Source organism: Rhinopithecus bieti, unplaced genomic scaffold, assembly GCF_001698545.2.
Source record: "Rhinopithecus bieti isolate Rb0 unplaced genomic scaffold, ASM169854v2 scaffold_54, whole genome shotgun sequence".
NCBI lineage: Eukaryota > Metazoa > Chordata > Mammalia > Primates > Cercopithecidae > Rhinopithecus > Rhinopithecus bieti.
The window spans coordinates 372570-393493 of record NW_016803233.1 but is presented as its reverse complement, the minus strand read 5'-3'; the positions used below and the strand labels follow the sequence as shown (position 1 = coordinate 393493).

At 47.7% G+C, this 20924-nt stretch overlaps 1 protein-coding gene across 1 annotated transcript in view; it reads right to left on the bottom strand.

Moving 5' to 3' along the window:
- ASAP1 (ArfGAP with SH3 domain, ankyrin repeat and PH domain 1) overlaps window positions 1-18872 on the bottom strand; it is a 399491-nt gene extending 380619 nt beyond the window's left edge. Inside the window, 1 exon segment of the mRNA XM_017870527.1 lies at window positions 18853-18872. The gene's annotated coding sequence lies outside the window, so the exon portion shown is untranslated.
- Between the last annotated feature and the right edge of the window lie 2052 nt (window positions 18873-20924).

Sequence of the window (20924 nt, the reverse complement as noted above, 5' to 3'; positions counted from 1 at the left end):
AACCAGTCAAATAAATTATGATCTACCCATGGCCAGCCAAAATGATCATGTAAATCTGTATTTATTCAACATGGAAAGAGAGTCCCTATATATTAAATGAAGGCATAAGTTGAAAAGAATGTGTAAGATGTCACTGTTCACAAAAACTATGTGTCTGTGAGTGTATCAGCATAGATAGACAAAAGTGGTCAGCTCTCAGTGGCTGGATAATTATGGATGATCATTATCTGCCTCTTTATCTTTTCTTGTTCTTTCTAAATTTTCTGTTGGAGTGTTTATTATGTTTACATTTTGGGGGAAAAAAAGGAATTGTGCAGAAAGTAGATTAAAGGTTACCTAGGGCTGGGGGAGGAGAATTGGGAAAATGGGGAGTGACTGCTAATGGGTATGGACAGAGTTTTTTTGAGGAGGGGGTGATGAAAATGTTCTAAAATTGACTGCAACAATGGTTGCACAACTCTGTGAATATACTAAAAACCACTGAATTCTGCAATTTAAATGGTGATTTGCATGGTATGTGAATTGTATGTCAATAAAGCTATTACAAAAATATAATTTAAAAATGGATAACGAAATTGTCAAAGGCCTTGAGGTGAAAAAAAATCAATAAATGTGAGCTGAGCTTGAAAATGGGAAAGTGGCATAATATCTTCACATGAGACTGTGGCTGCCCATTCTCTGTTCTATACAGGCAAACTCAGTCAACCAGAATTTCTGGAAACACTGTCTGGGATCTCCTAGCCCAGGAGGACTCTGGCCCATCTCCCGCCTATCAGTCTGGCGGTCAAGCACCCCCCACTCTCCTGATGCAATTATCCACATGCCTCTGCCGTGTAGACAAGCCTCGGAGAGCACTCCACTTCCCAAGAGCCCTTCAGCACTGCTGATTCAAACAGTAACAGCTCTCTGACTTTGCTCTTCCCTTCAAAAAGCCCAGAGGCTATCTTGTAGGCTCAGGGCTTTTTTTTTTTTTTTTTTTTTTTTTTTTTTTTTTTTTTTAACAATTTAATCTTCCCCATGACATGCTGGGATTGGAAGACACACTGGCGGGAACCAGTGACCTTCTCAGCAGGTGATAAAAGGGACCAGGTGCATTCATTCATTTAAAAGAGCACTTCCTGAGCACCTACCAGGTAGCAGGCCCAGAGACAGGTACTGCACTTACAAGAGTGGACAAAACAGGCCGGGCACGGTGGCTCACACCTATAATCCCAGCACTTTGGAAGGTCGAGGCAGGGGGATCACACGGTCAGGAGATCGAGACCATCCTGGCTAACACGACGAAACTTCCTCTCTACTGAAAATACAAAACATTAGCTGGGCGAAGTGGCATGCACCTGCAGTCCCAGCTACTCGGGAGGCTGAGGCAGGAGAATCGCTTGAACCCGGGAGGCAGAGGTTGCAGTGAGCCGAGGTCTCACCACTGCACTCCAGCCTGGGTGACAGAGCAAGACTCCATCTCAATTAAACAAAAAAAAAAAAAAGTGGACAAAACAGTGTGGGTCAGGCCGGACGCAATGGCTTATCTCTGTAATCCTAACACTTTGAGAGGCCAAAGTGGGCGAATCACTTGAGATCAGGAGTTCAAGACCAACCTGGCCAATATGGCCAAACCCCATCTCTACTAAAAATACAAAAATTAGCTGGGTATGGTAGTGGGCACCTGTAATCCCAGCTACTTGGGAGGCTGAGGCAGGAGAATCATTTGAACCCGGGAGGCAGAGGTTACAGTGAGGTGAGATTATGCCACTGCACTCCAGCCTGTGTGACAGAGTGAGACTCCATCTCAAAATATATAGGTAAATAAAAATACAAAAATAAGCCGGGCATGGTGGTGCACAGCTATAGTCCCAACTGCTTGGAAGGCTGAGGTATAAGAATCCTTTGAAACCGTGAGGCAGAGGTTGCAGTGAGCCGAGATTTCACCACTGAACTCGAGCCTGGGCGACAGAGTGAGACTCTGTCTCAAAAAACACAAAGAGCAAAAAACAGCATGGGTCTCATGAAGCTCATGGACCAGCAGAGGGAACAGACAGACAATGAAAGATCAGAGTGACAGATGTTTTGAAAAGGTTAAGTACAAGGGGATCCTGGGAGCACTGAAGATGGCTCCAAATTCAGTCTTAGGGATCAGATAATGACAGGCTAATCATCATAAGCATTTAAAATGCCTACACTTATGCCAGGCACTGGGCTAGGTTTTAAGGACACTTAAGAAAGAAGACACATTCCTGTTCTAAAAGGGCTGACAGACTGACAGACTTGATGTGTAGTATCTCCAAAGTCCTCCCAGTCTCCCTACAATGGCCAAGGTAGAACTGATTCAGTTTGGCCATGGTTTGGATGAGTTGAGGGAGGGAGAAGAAATCCCTAATTCCAGAGTTCAACCATCCCCATCACTGCCGCTGCTTCCACTCTCACCAGCATTAAGCATTTGCAGACAGCAGATACTGCTTGATATGGTTTGGAGCTGTGTCCTCACCCAAATCTCAGGTAGAATTATAATCCCCAGTGTTGGAGGAGGGGCCTGGTAGGAGGTGATTGAATCACACAGGTGTTTCTAATGGTTTAGCACCATCCCTCTAGTGCTGTCTCGTGATAGAGCTCTCCCGAGATCAGCTTGTTGAAAAGTGTGTGGCACCTCCCTCCTCTCTCTCTCTCTTTCTCACGCTCCACCATGTAAGAGGCACCTGCTTCCCCCTTCGCCTTCCACCATGACTGTAAGTTTCCTGAGGCCTCCCCAGAAGCAGAAGCCTGTACAGCCTGCAGAACCGTGTGCTGATTAAAACTCTTCTTTATAAATTATCCAGTCTCGAGTAGTTCTTTATAGCAGTGCGAGCATAAACAATACACTGGTTAGAAAAAAAAGGTAAGCCAAGCCCATATCATTCTTCCGCTCACAACCCTCCGAGAGCTGCTTTTGTTATTCAGGGTAAAAGCTACAGTCCTCAAAATGCCCAGCAAGGTTGAGCCCTCATCCCCACCCCATCAACTTTTTCCTGCACCGACTTTCTTGTCACTCACTCCACTCCAGCCACACTGGCCTCCTTGAGGTTCCTTTAATGTGCCATGCATGCAGCTATCAGGGTCTCTGCACAGGGCAGGCCCTGTGCTTAGGAATAGTTTCTCCCCAAACTGCCATGTGCTCACTCCCTCAGCTCCTTTGGGTCTTTGCTTAGTGTCACGTTCTCAGGGAGAGCTTCTCTGAACACCCCATTTAACAATGCACACCCTCCCCAGCACGTCCCAGCCTCCTCCTCCAGATGATTTTTCTTCCATAAGGACTATTTGTCATCTCATACACCATCTATTTCATGTTTGTTTGCTATCTGTTGCCCCACTGGAATGTAAGGTCCACGAGGATAGGGATTTTTCTGTCATGCTTGCTACTGTTATCCAGCCCCTAGAATACCACCGGCATGCAATGTAAATGCAAACAAATATGCGTGGAATAAGTATCAAGGTTCCCAGCTGAGTGTCTGGGATGAGGATACATGAGGAGTCATTACTGGGCAGAGACGGCAGAGCAGGAGTGGGTGGGGAAGGGGCACTTCATGTGCCAGGTCATGGGGAAAATGGCTTGGCCACTCTGTTCAGTGGCTATTTTTAAGACATCCAGAGCTGAGGAGCCTTTACCTGCTTTTCTTGATATTTTAAAGAAATGGAGAGCAATGGGGACTTCATAGTTACACCTGCCAGTAAGAGTTATCATGACCCCCCAGGAGCCACCATGTCTTGCCCCTTCCTCCCCGGGACTCAGGGACTCCTTTTGTTATTGACAATGTATTTACTCCTATGAAAAGTAAGCCCTTCCAGAGGCCAGCTCTCTCTTCCCACCTCTGATTAATTAGATTTCACAAGCACCAATAAGCCCCTGTGGGGCTTATCCCACATGTGGACAGGGTTCAGTGTAGAACAACCAACGTTTATTCAGGGCCTCTCAGGTGCCACATACTTGGCCTATTAAGATCCCAATTGAATCTCCACCATACTCTACAGGGGGTATTGGCAGCGCAAGTGGAAAGGAGAGGAAACTGAGGTTCAGAGAAAAGAAGGTACCAAAGGTCACCAAGCACGGGACAGAGCCAGATTCCACGAAGGACTCCAATCCAGGACTATGTGATACCAGAGTTTACACTCTCTCTGTCATACCACACTATCTCTAAGACATGGAATAACTCACATTGTTCCTTTTTCATCCTTCAAAATCAGTGCTTCTCCCCTTTAATTTGAATATCCTCTCAATGCAGTGCACAAGGAGGCCAACACAACCTGGAGATGAAGGAGTTACAGTTAAGCCCCAACAGAAGGATGTTTCTAAAGCACAACTCACAAATCTCATCTTCCTGGCGGCAACATTAAGACCTACCTTATTCTCAATTTCAATCTAGTTCCTGCTCACTGTGACGCTGTATCTTAAGCCTCCGGTTCCCATCTCTTCCACATCCCACCACATCAACCTCTTCTCCAATCCCTGACACACACTAGTCGTGGTCACCGTCCTGTTGCCTGTTCAGTCTCCGCACTTGGCTACAAAGCACCTGCCCCACCACTGACTATATGGTGACTCATAGGCCACGATCTGAGAGAACTTTGGGGATTCCCTTTTCCAACACAGTCATGCAGTGGATCAAAAGTCACTTCACCTCTAGAGGAACTGTGCCCGTTCAGTTTCCATCTCACTCTCTAGACCGGGAATATTTACTTTGAATCACCTGCTCCTAGTATAATACCAATGAAGTTCCCCAAAAATGCCACTGGAGGCATGTCTAAAATATAAAATTGGAAGGAACATTCATGCCAGTGCTCGCTAAATTAAAGCCACAGGACTATCTATAGTCAGACACATGTGGCCACCTTCTGGGTCAGTCTTTAGGCCAAATGCCAAATCATCACCATCACCACCATCATCATCATCATCATCACCATCACCACCATCATCATCATCACCATCATTACCATCACCACTAACACCATCATCATCACCACCATCATCATCACCACTATCATTACCATCATCACCACCACCACTGTCATCAGCGCCACTGTCATCACCATCATCACCATCACCACCATCATCATCACCATCATCATCACCACCACCACCACTACCATCATCACCACCACTATCACCGCCACCACCACTATCATCATCACCACCATCATCATCACTATAACCACCACCACCATCATCCTCATCATCATTATCACCATCAGTATCACTACCATCATTATCACCATCATCATCACCACCACCATCATCACCACCACCACCATCTTAATCACCATCACCACTATCTTCATCACCATCACCACCATCAGCAGTGGCAGCAGCACCATTATCATCACCACCACCACCATCATCATCACCATCATATAACTACCACCATCATATAACTACCACCATCATCACCAACATCATCATCACCATCATCATCACCATCATATAACTACCACCATCATCACCAACACCATCATCACCACCATCATCATCACCATCATCATATAACTACCACCATCATCACCACTATCACCATCATCACCACTATCACCATCATCATCACCACCACCACCACTGTCATCATCACCACCATTATCACCATCCCCCTACCATCATCATCACCATCAGAACTACTACCATCATCATCATCACTACCATCACCACCATCAGCACCATTATCATCTCCATCACCACCATCATCATCACCACCACCACCATCATCACCATAATAACTACAACCATCATTACCAACCACCATCACCACCACCACCACCACCACCATCACCACCATCACCACCATCAGCAGCAGTAGCACCATTATCATCACCATCACCACCATCACCAAAACCATCATCATCATCATCACCACCGCCACCATCATTATCATTGTATTAATTTGCTAGGGCTGTCATTAAAAAGTACCAACATTGGATGGCACAGAAACTTATTCTGTCACTATTCAGGAGGCTAGAATTCCAAAATCAATGTATCAGCAGGGCCATACCCTCTCTCGTTCTTCTCAGAGAGAATCCTTCCTTGCCTCTTCCTGGCTTGTGGTGGTTGCCAGAAATACTTTATGTTCCCTGACTTGTAGCTGCATCACTGCAGTCACAGGGGTGTCTTTTCCCTGTGTGCCTTGACATTGTCTTCCCTCTGTGCATATCTGCCTCTAGGTCCTAATTTCCTTCATAAGGACACCAGTCATTTTGGATCCAGGCCTGCCCCAGTGACTTCATTTTAATTTTTATTTCCTCTGTGGAGAGCTTACTTGTAAATAAAAACACAATGTGAGGTTTTGGGGGTTAGGACTTCAAGATACCTTTTGGAGTGACACAATTCAACCTGTAACAGTCATCTTCATCACCCCCGTCATCAGGATAGCTAACATTTCCTCTCCTGCTAGTTCCATGTGCCAGACACCACTCCCACTGTTCTCCATGTCTCACTTTAGATAGTTCTCTTGACAAAACCCATGAAGCAGAAGTCTTATTCTCTCCATTTGACAGGTAACAAAACTAAGGCTCAAAGAGGTTTGAAACTTGCTTGCGGTCAGCAAGTAGCCAGTAAAAAGCCAAGTTAGGACCCACACCTAAGTCCAGGGTTCAAACTCTTACCAGCCACCCATACCACAGAAGCAGCGTTGTTTCTGGTGTATGATTACCCTCTGTAGACTCTGTTTCAGGTCCCATGTGATTACCATCTGCAAACACTTAACACTATTACTTCCTTCAAGCTGGAAGTTTAAAATATCATTACTGAACTTAAATTACCCCAACCAACTTTCAAGGAGGAGAACACCCTCATCCCTCCCCCCCCCCATACCCCCCCCCCCACACACACACATGTTCTGTCCATTAAGATTCTTTGGGAAAAATGAGTTTTGAAGAATAACGCATGTATACTTCGCTGACTAATTCATGTGGCCCTGCTTATGCAAACTCCTCAATTTGCTGTTCTCTATAATAGCTGCCTGGAGGGCCTCCACTCATTTCATGATGATACATCCCAGGGTCTGGGCAACGTGCCCCAGTAGATGGCTCCTGATTGCCCAGGAAGTTACAGGGTGGCCAATGGAAAGATCACCGGCTTGAAGTCAGGAAGCCTGAGACTAAGTCTTGGCTTCCATTTCCTCCTCCAAATGAACTCCTCTGAGCACCAGGGCCCCGATCCTTCTGGACCTCAAAGACAACTCAAAAAAGCTTCTCAAATTTAGCAAAAGAGAGACTGTCAAATTCTCAGCTAAAAAGGAACGAAGGAATAATTTATTCATCAAACACGAATTAAGCATCTGGTCTCCTACAGGATGGGCAGTTTGCTAAGTGGATATGAAGGACTCACCAAGATAAATAAAACAGCAAGAAGAAAAGAAAACCTGTGTGTGTGTGTGTGTGTGTGTGTGTGTGTGTGTGTTAGGATGGCACTTTAATGTATTTTTTTACTCACTCATTCCTCAGTAAGGCAAGTTATCTCCATTTCACAGCTGAAGAAATGAAGGTTTGGCAAGTTGGGTGACTTGTCTAAAGGCGTTCAGTGAGTAAAGCAGAGAGCCAGGGCTGACCCTGGGTCTGAGCAGTTGAAACGTCCAGCTGCTTTCCTCTGTTCCTGACCACCTGGGCACAGGGATGGAGACTGAAGCTTGTTAAGCAGGAAGGCAACCCAATCTGAAGTTTTAAGGAGATTTCCCTGAAGCAGCTCAGACGATGGGCTGAGGGCAGTGAGGTAGGAGAGGGCTGGATGATTCTGGAGAAACCACCCAGAACACTGGCCGGAGGCAGGAACTATGGGATGGACAGAAGGGGCTGGACTGCAGACACTGGGAAGGTGTATTCAGAATTGGTTTGGGTTGGAAGAAGAGCAAGAAGGAAAGACAATGAGCGACAGGCATGAAGGAAGTCTTCTCTCTTCTCAAGCTCAGATCTAGAAAGCAAGGGTGTAGGGAAAACCATGTCACAGCTCCACTTCCTGTTCCACTTAAGCAGCAGCCAAAGTGCTGCAGCTGTGGGAGGAGAAGACAGGAGGAAGCGAGGACACAGACTTGCGTCTCCCTCAGCCCGTTTTCCAATGAAGCCAGGAACTGACCACTCCAAGGGACACACACACTGGAAGGACTAGGAGGCTGAGGAGGTGACTATATTTTGAGACACAGACATGACTCAGCCTTGCCAACTGGCCAGAAATCAGTGTCATGGCTCTCTCTCTTGCCCATCCCCCTCCAAATGATCCCCATGCCAACCAATCCCACTGCCTCCCCATCTTCCCTCTCAGACTCCTATAAGAGCATCAGAGCTGGTCTTCCTGCTCCCAGACCCTGCCCTCAACCACCTAATCTATTCAGTCCAATGCAGCCAGAGTCACCTTTCCAACAGGCAAGTATCACATCACCCTCCTGCCTTAAGCCTTCAGTGTTTCCTCAGTGACTTCAAGATAAAGTTCAAGCTCCAGGATATGGCTCCTGCCTCCTCCTCTGACCTCAACACATCCTACCTCAAACGTTAGGTTCCAACCATATCGAACCACTTGTAATTCCCAGCACATACTGTGCTACTGGTACCATTCACATCCTTGCTGAGGTTCCCTACACCTAGAATTTCCTTCCCTTCCTTCCATTCTTTACTGGCTGGTTCCTATTCATTATTTAAGATTTGGCTCAAGGATCACACCCTGTAACAAGTCTTCTCTAACTCTCCCTGCAAGGTGAAGTCAGGCACCTCTTCCTAAGCGCCCATTACATGTTATGCTCCTGCAGGACCACACTAAACATGCTGGCTCATAATTATCTGGGTATGTCTGGCTCCCATTCATATGAGAGGTTCCAGGTTCCAGGTTCCAGGACAGCACAGTATGCAGCACAACAGCTGGCATGTGGTGGGCGCTTAATACAGAAAGACAGAGACAGAAGGGGAAGAGTAGGGAGAGGTGGAGGAGGAAGAAGAGGAGGAAAGGAGGAGAGGGAGGAGTAGGAGAGGGAAAAGGGGGAGGATGAGGAGGGGGAAAATGGCGAGGAGGAAGAGAAGAAGGGAGAAGAGGAAGAAAGGAGGAGTGGGGAGAGAAGGAGGAGGAAGAGGAAGAAGCGGGGAGGAAAGAAGGAGTGGGAGGAGAAAGGAGAAAATGGGGAGGAGAAGGAGGGGGAAAAAGAGGGGGAGGAAGAGGGGAAGAGAGAGGAGGAAAGGAGGAGGGGAGAGGGGAAGGGGAGGAAAGGGAAGAGGGGAGGGGGAAAAGGAGGAAAGGAGGAAGAGGGATGGGGGAAGAGAGGCGGGAGGAAGGGAAAGACGGGGAGAAGGGAGTGAGGGAGGAACGGAGGTTGAGAAGAGGACGACAAATGTTATGGGTACTCAAAGAAGAAAATAATCACAATAGCAAAGATCAGGAAAGGCTTTTCAGAGATGGTGCACCTGAGCCATGCTTTAAATAATAAGTTGGGTTTTTGGCAGATGGGGAGGGTAGGGAAAGGGCATTTCGGATGATGGGAACAGCAAGACTGTAAAAGTATAAAGGTTCTTCGTTTGGGAAAAGAGTTGAAGCAGGGTGGTGGGCTAAAGCCTAGGGTGAATGAGGAAAGTGTAGTGAACCCAGAACCTTCTAGGTGCCATGTGAGTTGTCCATCCCACTGTGCATTCATTAAGGCATTTTTTAGTTACAAATAACAGAAAACTCACATCAGAATAGTCTAAAGGCAGTTGTTTGATGTCTCATTCCTTCCATTTTTCTGCTCTGACACCCTCAATACATCCTCCCTAAGCTAGGCTCCCTCACGGTCCCAAGATGGCTACCATGGTTCCAGGTATCACACGCTAACTCCAGTATGTCCTACAAAGGAAGAGGGGCTTTTTCTTCCTACATGTCTCTTTTAAGATGCAGAAAATCTTTCTTCACCCCCACCGCCAGCCAATTTCCCTTCATATTTCATTGGCCAGAGCTCTGTCAGTTGCCCACACCTAACCCAATCACTGCCAAGGGGAACGGGACCCAGTGATTCATCCGCTGGAGGGTGGACATCTGAAGATCAACGTACTGCCAGCGAAACAGAAGGGGAAAGGATGTTGGGTAAGCAACCACTGTCTGCTACACCTGGTGGCTCACTCGCCCCCACAGTATGCTGCTCAACGGAGTGTAGACTGCAAATATCCCACATCTCCGCCCTGCTGCCATTCTATTTTAGGGCTGAGGAAGTAACTGTCCTAGGAGAGGAAACTTGCTAACGGCTATTATCGGAAGGTCTATAAACGACACCGTAGTTTGCTTTTCTGGATCAGGAGTTCTGTAACAGTGGAGGCATAGGAAGTAGCAAGGATGACTGCATTTCAGAGAGACGCCCCAAATGCCATTTTTTATTTTAACTAAGAGTTTCACCTTTCTCCTTGAAGACATTTTCCTTAGACCGCCCCAAAAATAGCCAGTACATTCCTACCACAAAGACTTTGATCCAGCTATTCTCAATCTTGAATACCCTTCTCTCCCTACTTAGGGAAATCCTGCCTATCTTGGAAGAGTAAAGCTCAGACACTTCTTTCACAAAGCTTTCTCTGACCACCCCGCTGGGAGGACTCTCTCCCTTCCCTATACACCTATGACTGTTCTTGGTAACTCTCCCATGCTGTTGAGTGACACTGGTGCCAAATTATTAACAGTTACATATCTTTCTCTTCTATTCAACTGGAAGGTATTCTAGCAAGTGGACTCTGATTTTTCATCTTCATATCCTAAGTGCTTGGCATATAGCAAGATATGCAGGAAAGTTTGTGCAATGAAAACTCTTAAAATTTAATTCACTCTTTCATGCTTCTTCTCCCTACTGATCATGCAAATGAGAACTCTTATCTCATTTTGAAACCCACTCATTTTTGTTTAGTACCAGTTATGTGCCAGGCACTCACTTAGCCACTTTCCTTATGTATTGCTTTATTTGACACCCTGAAAAAACTGTGAGAGTTTTCAAAATTTACAGAATAGAAAATTAAAGCTCAGGCAGGCTAAGAGAAAGGCTAAAAGCAGACTCTTCCAAGGCCACATGAAAAATTAGGGCGTGGAATTAAAATTCAAGTCTGTAGAGGCAATATTGTATCACAGTCAAGAATATGGGTATTGAACACAGATCGCCTTGCTTAAAATCTTGCCACTTACAAGGGCCGAGCATGGTGGCTCATGTCTGCAATTCCAGCACTATGGAAGGCCAAGGCAGGTGGATCACTTGAGCCCAGGAGTTTGAGACCAACCTGGGCAACATAGCAAAACCCCATATCTACTAAAAATACAAAAATTAACTGTGCCTGGTGACGCACACCTGTGGCCCCAGCTATTAGGGAGGCTGAGGTGGGAGGATCACTTGAACCTGGGAGGATTACTTGAACCTGGGATTGCAAGGATGCAGTGAGCTGTGATAGCGCCATTGCACTCCAGCCTGGGAGACAAGAGTGAGACCTTGTCTCAAAAAAAAAAAAAAAAAATCGTGCCACTTACTAGCTATATGACCTCAGGGAAGTTAGCTAGGCTCTGTGTATTTCGGGTTCCTCATATATAAAATGGGAGTTAGAAATAGCGCCTATTTCATAGGGTTACTATGAGGATTAAATGAGCTCATAGAGGAAAACTGCTTACAACAGTAATGACATATATTAACAAGCAATACATAATAGCGATCATTATTGATTCCAAGTCCAGTGGTTTTCCCACAGTATCATAACAAATGCTCCGACCCTCCACCCGCCAAGTCACCTTAGGCAGGAAAGAATGATCTAGCCAAAGGACAGCCCACTGGAGGGGTCATGAGAATCACTGTCCAGAGGAGGAGCCGCAAGGAACAGTGGGTCAAAGATCACAAAGGCAATGACGTGCAAAAATTCCATCCAGGAATGGCTCTCTGCGACAGCTTGGCCCATATTGATGGCATCCTGAAGGAACTTCTAGGGGAAAGGCACATGAGACAGGAAGCAGATCAGCTCCCCAGTGCCCAAATACTGACCATACACCAAAGAATAGCCCCTTAGCTCAAACAAGCTTTGAAGACCTGAAATGCTTACAGCCCATCCCCTGAAAACCCAGTGCCCACAGAAGGGAGTTCCCAAGGCAAGATGGCTGCTGGAAGGCACGTTGTCCCATTGGCCTTGAAGACAAGACTGACCCTTTACCCCTCCGAGGCTCCTACACTGCCATACCTATTATCGCACTGTAACCTGGCGGGGAGGGTGACACAGGACAGGAGCTACCATCCCCTTTACGCAGGTGGGGAACTGAGGTCCAAAGAGGATAAATGGCTACTATGTGAGGTCACATAACTAGTCAGTATCCATTCCAGACTAGAACTCAGGACTTCTGAGTCTCGATTCAGTGATATTCTTCATTATGTTAGTACGTCTTTTGCATCAGCATTTGTCTTCTTCAAGCACATGCGTTTCCTTTCTTTCTTCTGAAATGTTTGTCTTGCCTAGGTTTGGTGCTAGGCACTAGGGGTTACAGAAATGATCATGGCCCTACCACCCCCCTTGTACCTCCAGTAGGCACTGCGGCAGGTGAATGCACAGGACGCGCTCAGTAAGTGCTTGCTGATATGAATCCGATCGTCTCATTACTAATGTTCCGTTACAGATTTCAGTTCTTTCCCCAAAATGGCAATTTTCACATTTTTATAAATGTTCTTTCTTTTCCTGGTCTGAAAAAGACTGAACATTAAGCTAGCTGGTTGCAACTTGGTGTCTCCCAGGATGACAGGAGAACTGAGACCCCTTTATAAAATCAGGACCCCCAAAGAGATCAAAGTCGCCTCTAAAATGAGTGCCTGAATTATTCCTCTCATCAGCCCAGAGAAATGGCAAGAAAGCAGGATCTGAGTAAGGAAAAAAGGCTTCCGTGCAGGTTTTACAGCCTCCGGGTGTGACTGTGGAATCCACCATATGCCATTGGTCTGGGGTCAAAATCATGGCCCCAGAAGTTCCCACAGAAACTTTTCCAGGACCCAGGAAACACTTAGAGCCTTTGCTGAAGCATAACACTGCTCTGTGGAGACACCTCTGCTACCCAAGATAGGTGGGGCTCTCCTGAGGCATGAGCCACTTGGCCCCCAAACCAGAAGACACAACAAATGGGAGGACTGGCTCCTCTAGAACAAACCCAGAGCAATCTGAAAGAGAACATCAATATATTTAAAATGAAGATATAAAACATGAAACAGAAACCCTAAGGAAAGAACAGGACCCAAGGATGGAAGGGCAGGATGAACTGAAAAAGAACTAAGAATTTCTAAAAGTAAACTGTATAGTCACTAAAATTATAAGCTCTCGCCTGTAATCCTAGTACTTTGGGAGGCTGAGACAGGAGGATCGCCTGGAGCTAGGAGTTTGGTTTCTTTTGAGACAGGGTCTCGTTCTGCCACCCAGGCTGTAGTGCAGTGGCACCATGTTGGTTCAGCGCAGGGTGTCGACCGTCGCCCTGGGCTCAAACATTAATCCTCCCGATTGTCAGCCTCCGAGTAGCTGGGACTACAGGAGTGCAGTCACCATGTACTGGCTAATTTTTGTTGAGACAGGGGTCTCGTTCTGCCACCCAGTCTGTAGGTGCAGTGGCACATGTGGTTCAGCTGGCGACGGCTCGACCTCCCGCTGGGCGCAAGATAAGCCTCCCATGTCAGACCTCCCGAGTAGGAACTACAGGAGTGCAGTCACCATGTCTGGCTAATTTTTTTGAGACAGGTCTCGTTCTGCCACCAGGCTGTAGGTGCAGTGCACCATGTTGGTTTCACTGGCAGGCTCGACCTCTTGGAAATAGATCCTCCCAGTGTCAGCCTCGCCGAGGTAGCTGGACTACAGGAGTGCATCACCATGTCTGGCTAATTTTTGTTGAGACAGGGTCTCGTTCTGCCACCCAGGCTGTAGTGCAGTGGCACCATGTTGGTTCACTGCAGGCTCGACCTCCCTGGGCTCAAATAATCCTCCCATGTCAGCCTCCCGAGTAGCTGGGACTACAGGAGTGCATCACCATGTCTGGCTAATTTTTGTTAATTTTTTTTTGTTGTTGTTATTTTTGGAGAGATGAGGTCTCACCATGTTGCCAAAGCTGGTCTCGAACCCCTAAGGCTCAAGCAATCCATCTGCCTTGGCCTCCCAAAGTGTTGGGCTTGCATGCATGAGCCACTGCACCTGGCCATTGAAGCCAATCCAAAAATAAAAAATAAATAACCAGGCAAGGTGGCTCACGCTGGTAGTCCCAGCACCTTGGGCGGCTAAGGCAGAAAGATCACTTGAGCCCTGGATTAGAGGCTGCAGTGTGTTATATTGGCACCACGGCACTCCAGCCTGGGCAACAGAGCAAGATCCTATCACTTAAAATAATAATAATACAAAAAATTAGGCTGGGAGTGGTGGTTCACTGTAATTCCAGCACTCTGGGAGGCCGAGGCAGACGGATTACCTAAGGTCAGGAGTTCAGGACCAGCCTGGCCAACATGGTGAAACCCCATCTCTACAAAATACAAAAATTAGCCAGGCATGGTGGCACGCGCCTGTAATCTCAGCTACTCAGGAGGCTGAGGCAGGAGAATCACTTGAACTCAGGAGGCAGCAGTGGCAGTGAGCCAAAATCGCACCACTGCACTCCAGCCTGGGTGACAGAGCAAGACTCCATCTCAAAAAAAAAATAAAAATTAAAACCCAATGATGAAAAAAGTTCAACAAATGTGGTAACACAGCTAAGCAACTGAAGCCAATACACCTGACTCAGCCTCCTTGCTCAGTGCCTGTTAGTTGCTGGGCACTGTGCTGGGCACAAAGGGCCAAGAGGAATAACATAGAGTCCCACTTCCCAATCCCGCTCAAGATGCCCCAGCACACACGTGAGGAACTACATGAGCAAACACATTTCCCTGCAAGACAGCTGTAATAACGGTACCATCTACGGGCCCCTTGTGCTGCCTGCTTTTCTTATATTATCTCAGTTAAGTCAGTACGGTCAGTGCAGAAGACAAGGAAAGGCGGTAACTATAGTAGACCCCAGAATCTTCTGGTTTTCCCACCCACCGACCATTCCACTGAGTCATCCTGCATCCCCCAAGGTCACAGATCTCAGGAGAGAACAACTATAATGGAATGCCTGGGCACCCTTTTTACATTTCTACTCAAAAGGAAATTATTTGGATAGAAAACTACAATGAAATAGGCACACAGTATTGTTACACACAGGCTGAGTTTTTACAAAGGCAGAAGCCTTGACCAAAAATTCATGATTGGCTTTGAAAGGGGAAATGCCAGCATCCCCCAGAAGCCGCGGGTGGGTGCTGTCTTGACTCCCCTCTTCCTGTTCTGCCCACGGCTGATCCTCCCCGGCTGGCTTCTACGTAACTCCCACCACAGCTGGGGAAGTACTGACAGGCACTCTTCTCTATCCCAAACCAGGCTGCAACCGGGATCCCGCCCCTGGAGGGACATACTTACTTTTGTTTTCCTAACTCTGTGCACCTTCGCACTTCCTGACTTAGGCCAGTGAAGGAAGAGGAAACATCAAAACTATTACAAGACAAGCTTCGTTTCTGGCGTTTCCAAGGGATGGGAGCTGAAGGGGCTGGCAGGGTGACTCCAGGCAGCAGATGCCCTCAGTCGCTTTGCAACTCAGCACCCCGGTGGCCAAGAGAGCTCATATGTCTCTCCAAAGTGCTTAAGGTCTCGAGAAACCGTCTGTTTCTGGGGAGGATCTGGGACAGGAGCCCATTTTCTCTAAATAACTGAGAGGACTTCAGAAATCTGGTCTTAATTACCCCCTCACAGCGACGTGGCTACACAGCACATCATGGTGTGTTTCCTTTACTCTCAGAAGATGGGGCCACCAGTGGGCCAGGCCCTCCAGTTGCTTCTTCTCCTAAGGACTCAGACGGATCTGTCCTAAGCGAACCACACACTCCCTCCTGACCTCTCTTGGGGGCAATGGCCTGCTCGGGGAACAGGGCTGGCTGAGGTTAGGGACCTGGTTGTAGCTTTGGAACCAAGGTTTTAGCCGTACAAAAGGAACAATTGTAGGGATGCGTGCTGTGCTGGGACATGAACTGGGAGTCGACTCTGAAGTCAAAGGACCCAGCCCACACCCTGCCCATCCCTTCCTGGGAGAGGACTTGGGGTGCGGAGGGGGAGCGGGTAGAGGGTTTGCACGGGTTAGTAAATTTAATTTTTTCAAGAGGCCAGGTGAGAAGTTAGTGTCCCTGGGTTGAAAGTGAACAATCGGGCCGACAGCTGGAGAATGCACAGTGAAATGAATCCTCAACTCCAACTCTTCACGGAGGCCTGGCACAGAGAAGAGCTCTGACGAAGGAGTGACTGTGAGGACACAGTGGAGGCTGACTCCCACCCGTGCATCACTGCAGCCACGGTAAGATGTCTCTGACCTTCTCTTCCCCATGGGTTAGGAACCTCTCCCCAGAGCTCCCATAACACCCTCCTTTCCCAGGCTGCAAAGACATCCACATCCTAACCCCCAAGACCTGTGAATACATTAGGTTACATGAGTTACACGGCAATGGAAAATGAAGGTTGCAGATGGAATCAAGGTTGCCAAGCTGTTGACCTTAAAATAGGGAGAATAGCCTAGATTATACAAGTAGCCCAGTGGGATCACTTTAAGGGCCCTTCAAGGTAGAAGAAGATGCCAGAAGGGAGAACCAGAGAGATGGAAGCTTGAGAAGGATGAAGACCAACATTGCCGGCTTTGGAGGTGGAAGAAGGAAACTATAAGCCAAGATATGCAAGGGGCCTCCTGATACTGGAAAAGACAAGGAAACAAATTCTTCCCAGCGCTGCCAGGAGTAACACACTCTGCTAACACCTTGATTTCAGTCAGTGAGATCCATTCTAGACTTCTGACCTCCAGAACTGTAAGACAGTAAATTTGCATGATGTAAACCACTAAAGCTTGGGGCAATTTGTTACAGCAGCAATAAGAAACTAATACACTATCATTATGCTTATCCTAATATAATGCAATTTTTATTTATATGTCTATCGCCCTCATCAATAATAATAATAGCAGCTAACATTTGTTGAATTTACCCTTACTGTGAGCACTTACTATTTGGTAAGGCCAGCACCAAGCATTTCATTCACATAAGATACTGAAAAAAAAAACAGGTAATTTCAATTGAACACACGATGAAGGTAAAGACAGGGGTCTAAGAGTAGAGGAGGGAGTTAAATGCATCTTCGAGGAGGTAAAGACACAGGTGCTTTTTAAAGATGAGTAGCAATTAGTCTAGGAGAGAGGAAGAGCATCCCCGGCAGGGGGAAGAACGTCAGCAGACACTCAAGCACTCTGGCAGCTCCACAGCAGGCTGGTAATAATGTTTCTAGCCTGTAAGTCTCCTCAGAGATCCAGGCCTCCTGCCTGCCTGAAATCTCCACAGGATGCCTCCTAGACATCTCAAATTTAGGATGGCTGACACAGAACCTGATTTTCTCCATAAGCATACTCCTCCTAGTCTTCCTGTCTCCCATAACACCACTATACACCCAGCTGTTCAAGCCAGAACCCCAGGAGTCACCCTTGAGTCCTTCCCCTTGCCTCATTCCAATGTAATCTATCACCAGATCTCATCAATGCTATCTCTAAGATCTAAGTAGCCTCCACCCACTTCTTTCTACCTCCATTGCTGCTGTCCAGTTCTAAGCCACCATCCTCTTTCCTCCTAAGTGGTCTTCCTGCTTCTACACCTAGCACCCTATGATCCATCCACTCTTCATAAAAGCAGTCAAAACTATCTCAAAAATGTCAATCAGGCTGGCCGTGGCCGCTCACCTGAGGTCAGGAGTTCAAGACCATCCTGATCAACATGGCGAAACTCTGTCTCTATTAAAAATACAAACATTAGCCAGATGTGGTGGTGCATGCCTATCATCCTAGCTACTCAGGAGGCTGAGGCAGGAGAATCACTTGAACCCAGTAAGGCAGAGGTTGCAGTGAGCTGAGATCATGCCACTGCACTCCAGACTGGGCAACACAGCTAGACTCTGTCTCCAGAAAAAAAAAGGCAATCAGATCTCACTGCTGAGCTTAAACTCACCAAAGTTTCTCTTTGTACTGGGTGGAGGGACTCTCCCCAGCATGGCTTAGAATCAATCGGCTGTGTGATCTCGCCCCTGCCTCCCTCTCAAACTTCACCTTGTGCCCATTCCCCCCATCTCTCCCTTACACTCTAGCCCTGCCTTCCCTCACTCCTTGGAATACACCAAGCTCTTTTGTGCATAGTCAACTTTGCACATTCCCATCCCTCTGCCTGGAATGCACTCCCCCGCAATCTCTCTGCCTGGCCAGTTCCTTCTCCATTTTCCAGTCTCAGAAAAGCTTTCCCTTGCAAAACTAGGACCAACTTTGTGCCACCAGCCCCTACTTTGGTCCCAGGTTTGTTTCCTTGAAAACAAGGAATCATTCATTTGTTAGAGGTTGTTTCTTCTGCTTCTTCCTTGTTGCCCATCTCCTCCAGAGGAATGCAAGTTCCAGAAGGGCGGTGATGGTCTTTTTCGTCCACCATTGTATCATCAGGACTCCACACAGGGCTTAGCATGGCACAGGTGCTCAATACATGGTTGTTCAATTGATGAATTAAAAGAGAAAGTGTGAGGCTGACATTGAAAGATAAGGCTGGAAATAGAAGGCCTTGAGAACAGGGTCCTATTCATCTTTGCACGACTGGCACCTCCCACAGGGAAGACACTTAGCAAATGTTTCACTGGATGATGAAATAAAAATTCAATTCCAGATAAATTTGAGATGTGCTGTCCTTTCTGGGCAAGGCTCCCCAAGAAGTTTCCGCTCCTCCTTAGGCTTCTTAGGAGGTACACGTGTAGGGCATACAGCAAGTGCTTAATAAACGGGGTGACTGTTACCATTGCTCATGTGGGGATCACTCATGCAGTCTCCTAGAAAAGACCTTCCGGAGTCCATGCCAGATGCAGCAGTGGCTGGGTGAAGAAACAGGAGGGGAAAATGAGAATGGAGCAGCAGGATCTAAATACGACTTAGACCCAGGTGGGGAAAGGGCAGGAACAACACTGTCCTGGCTAACTGGGGTTCCCTTCTTTCCTCTAGACTTCAGCCACCTAGGTGCAGCGTGGAGATGCCAGCTGGGACGTGAGTCCTCACAACGGAGGGCTCAGCTGAATGCACACATTCATCTTTGGGCCTGCCAGGCTTGCACTGATTTTGAAAATCTGGCTCGCTGTGGCTGGTGAGGACTGGGGAGGTGTAGAGAATTTCAATTTCCCTCACCAAATGGCAAGCTTGCGAAAAGTCCTTTCTCTCCAACATTATCACATACTAAAAATGAAAAACCAGCCATTCAGAGCTCTCATGAGAAAAATAGATGGGCTGCTTAGCTCACAAGAAACAGGAGGGCTGAAAATCAAGTCTAGAGAACATCACAGGGTACATTATGCGCTAAGATACTGCCCTTTTTTGACCTGGGAGTTTCTATTTTTCACAAAAGAATGGGATAGGGAAAGTAATTCCCCATATAATAAGCCACTCATTTTGTACTTCAAATCCATTTGGTAGCTGAATCTCCAAATCCATTTAGTGGCTCAACAGTAGGGGTTAGGTGATTTGTTTTTAACTCCCTATCTCAAAATATGCAATTTGAGGCAAGTGCATATCTCAAAAAAAATAGCAGCATTACCAGGATAGAAGAGAAGGCACTAAAGTGGTGAAGGTTATGACGCTAAGAAGGCATGTTTCCAAATCTGTTTCATGGCTAACAGATCAAAATCTAACACAGAAAAGGCATGGGACTGAGCCTGAAGAAGTGGAAACTACTCCTGGCCACGTGACCTTGGGTAAGTCAGGTCACCTTTCTCGGCCTTCTCAGAAGGGGCTGAAATCAGTTGTTCTCCAAGATCTTTTTCTTTCGAAACCTCTGACTGGTTGTTTCCAGAAGACCTGCATTTTCTTAAAGCTATCTGGCGGCGCTACAATTGCAAAACAGAAAGCCTTTGGGGTGAAGGTTGCAATAGGGATAACCCTGGACTAAAAACCGAACAGCTTTTACAATCCCAAAACATTACTCAGCAATCCAGGGCCTGATGTCATCCCAGAATCAATCACGCCAAGATAATCTAACAGAGTAGACAGGGGAAAATGCGAGAGAAAGTTCTTTTTCTTGCCTGATGAATACAGGTAAAGTTAAGGTCAAGTTAACGATGATGGTCTGCAGTTGACCGTCTGTCTCCCTGAGCTACTGGAAAACCACATTACTAAAGGAAACTGCTTTACAAGTGCCCAAGATGAACTCTTGGGATGTATCAAACCGCAGAACACCGGACGCGGGCAAGTTTCTTTTTTCTTTGAAACTTCATGTCGCTCTCAGAAAACGCAGCAGGTCCCAAAATGGTACAAGCGGAAAACACAAGCCACTTCAGGTCCGCCCGGGAGCAAACACCGAGCTCCAAGTAGGACTCCCCCCACCTTTCCTTTCGCTTCGTTTCTCTTCTTTTGCTTTAGGCAAGTGGCCTGGGGCCTGCCAAGCAGCGCCGGGTTTGGGCAGGGGCCGGGGACCGCGGAGAACTTTCCTCTGCCGCGCCAGAGACAATGCCGGGAGGGCGCCCCATCCGCGGGGTTCGAGCCGCCAAGCGCGTCGTCCCGGGCCCTCCCCCGTAGTGGGACGCGAAGCCCCCGCAAGGCGGGCCCCATCCCCGGCCCCACTGCAGGGGCCCCCTCTCCCGAGCTGGAGGCGCGGAGACCCCCCCACCGGGCGGCCTCGTCCGGCCCCGCAGAGCCTGGCCGCGCGTCCCGCACACGCCCCAGCCCAGCGCCGGCGCCCTCCCCGCGGAGAAGGACACCCCGCTGCGAGAGGAGCCGGGAGCCCGCCCGGCGCCCCGTCCCCGCACCCCTCTTCGCGCGAGGTACTGGGCAGGGGGCGCCCGCGACTGTGGGCTACTCCGCCCGGCCCCACCGAGCCCGTCCG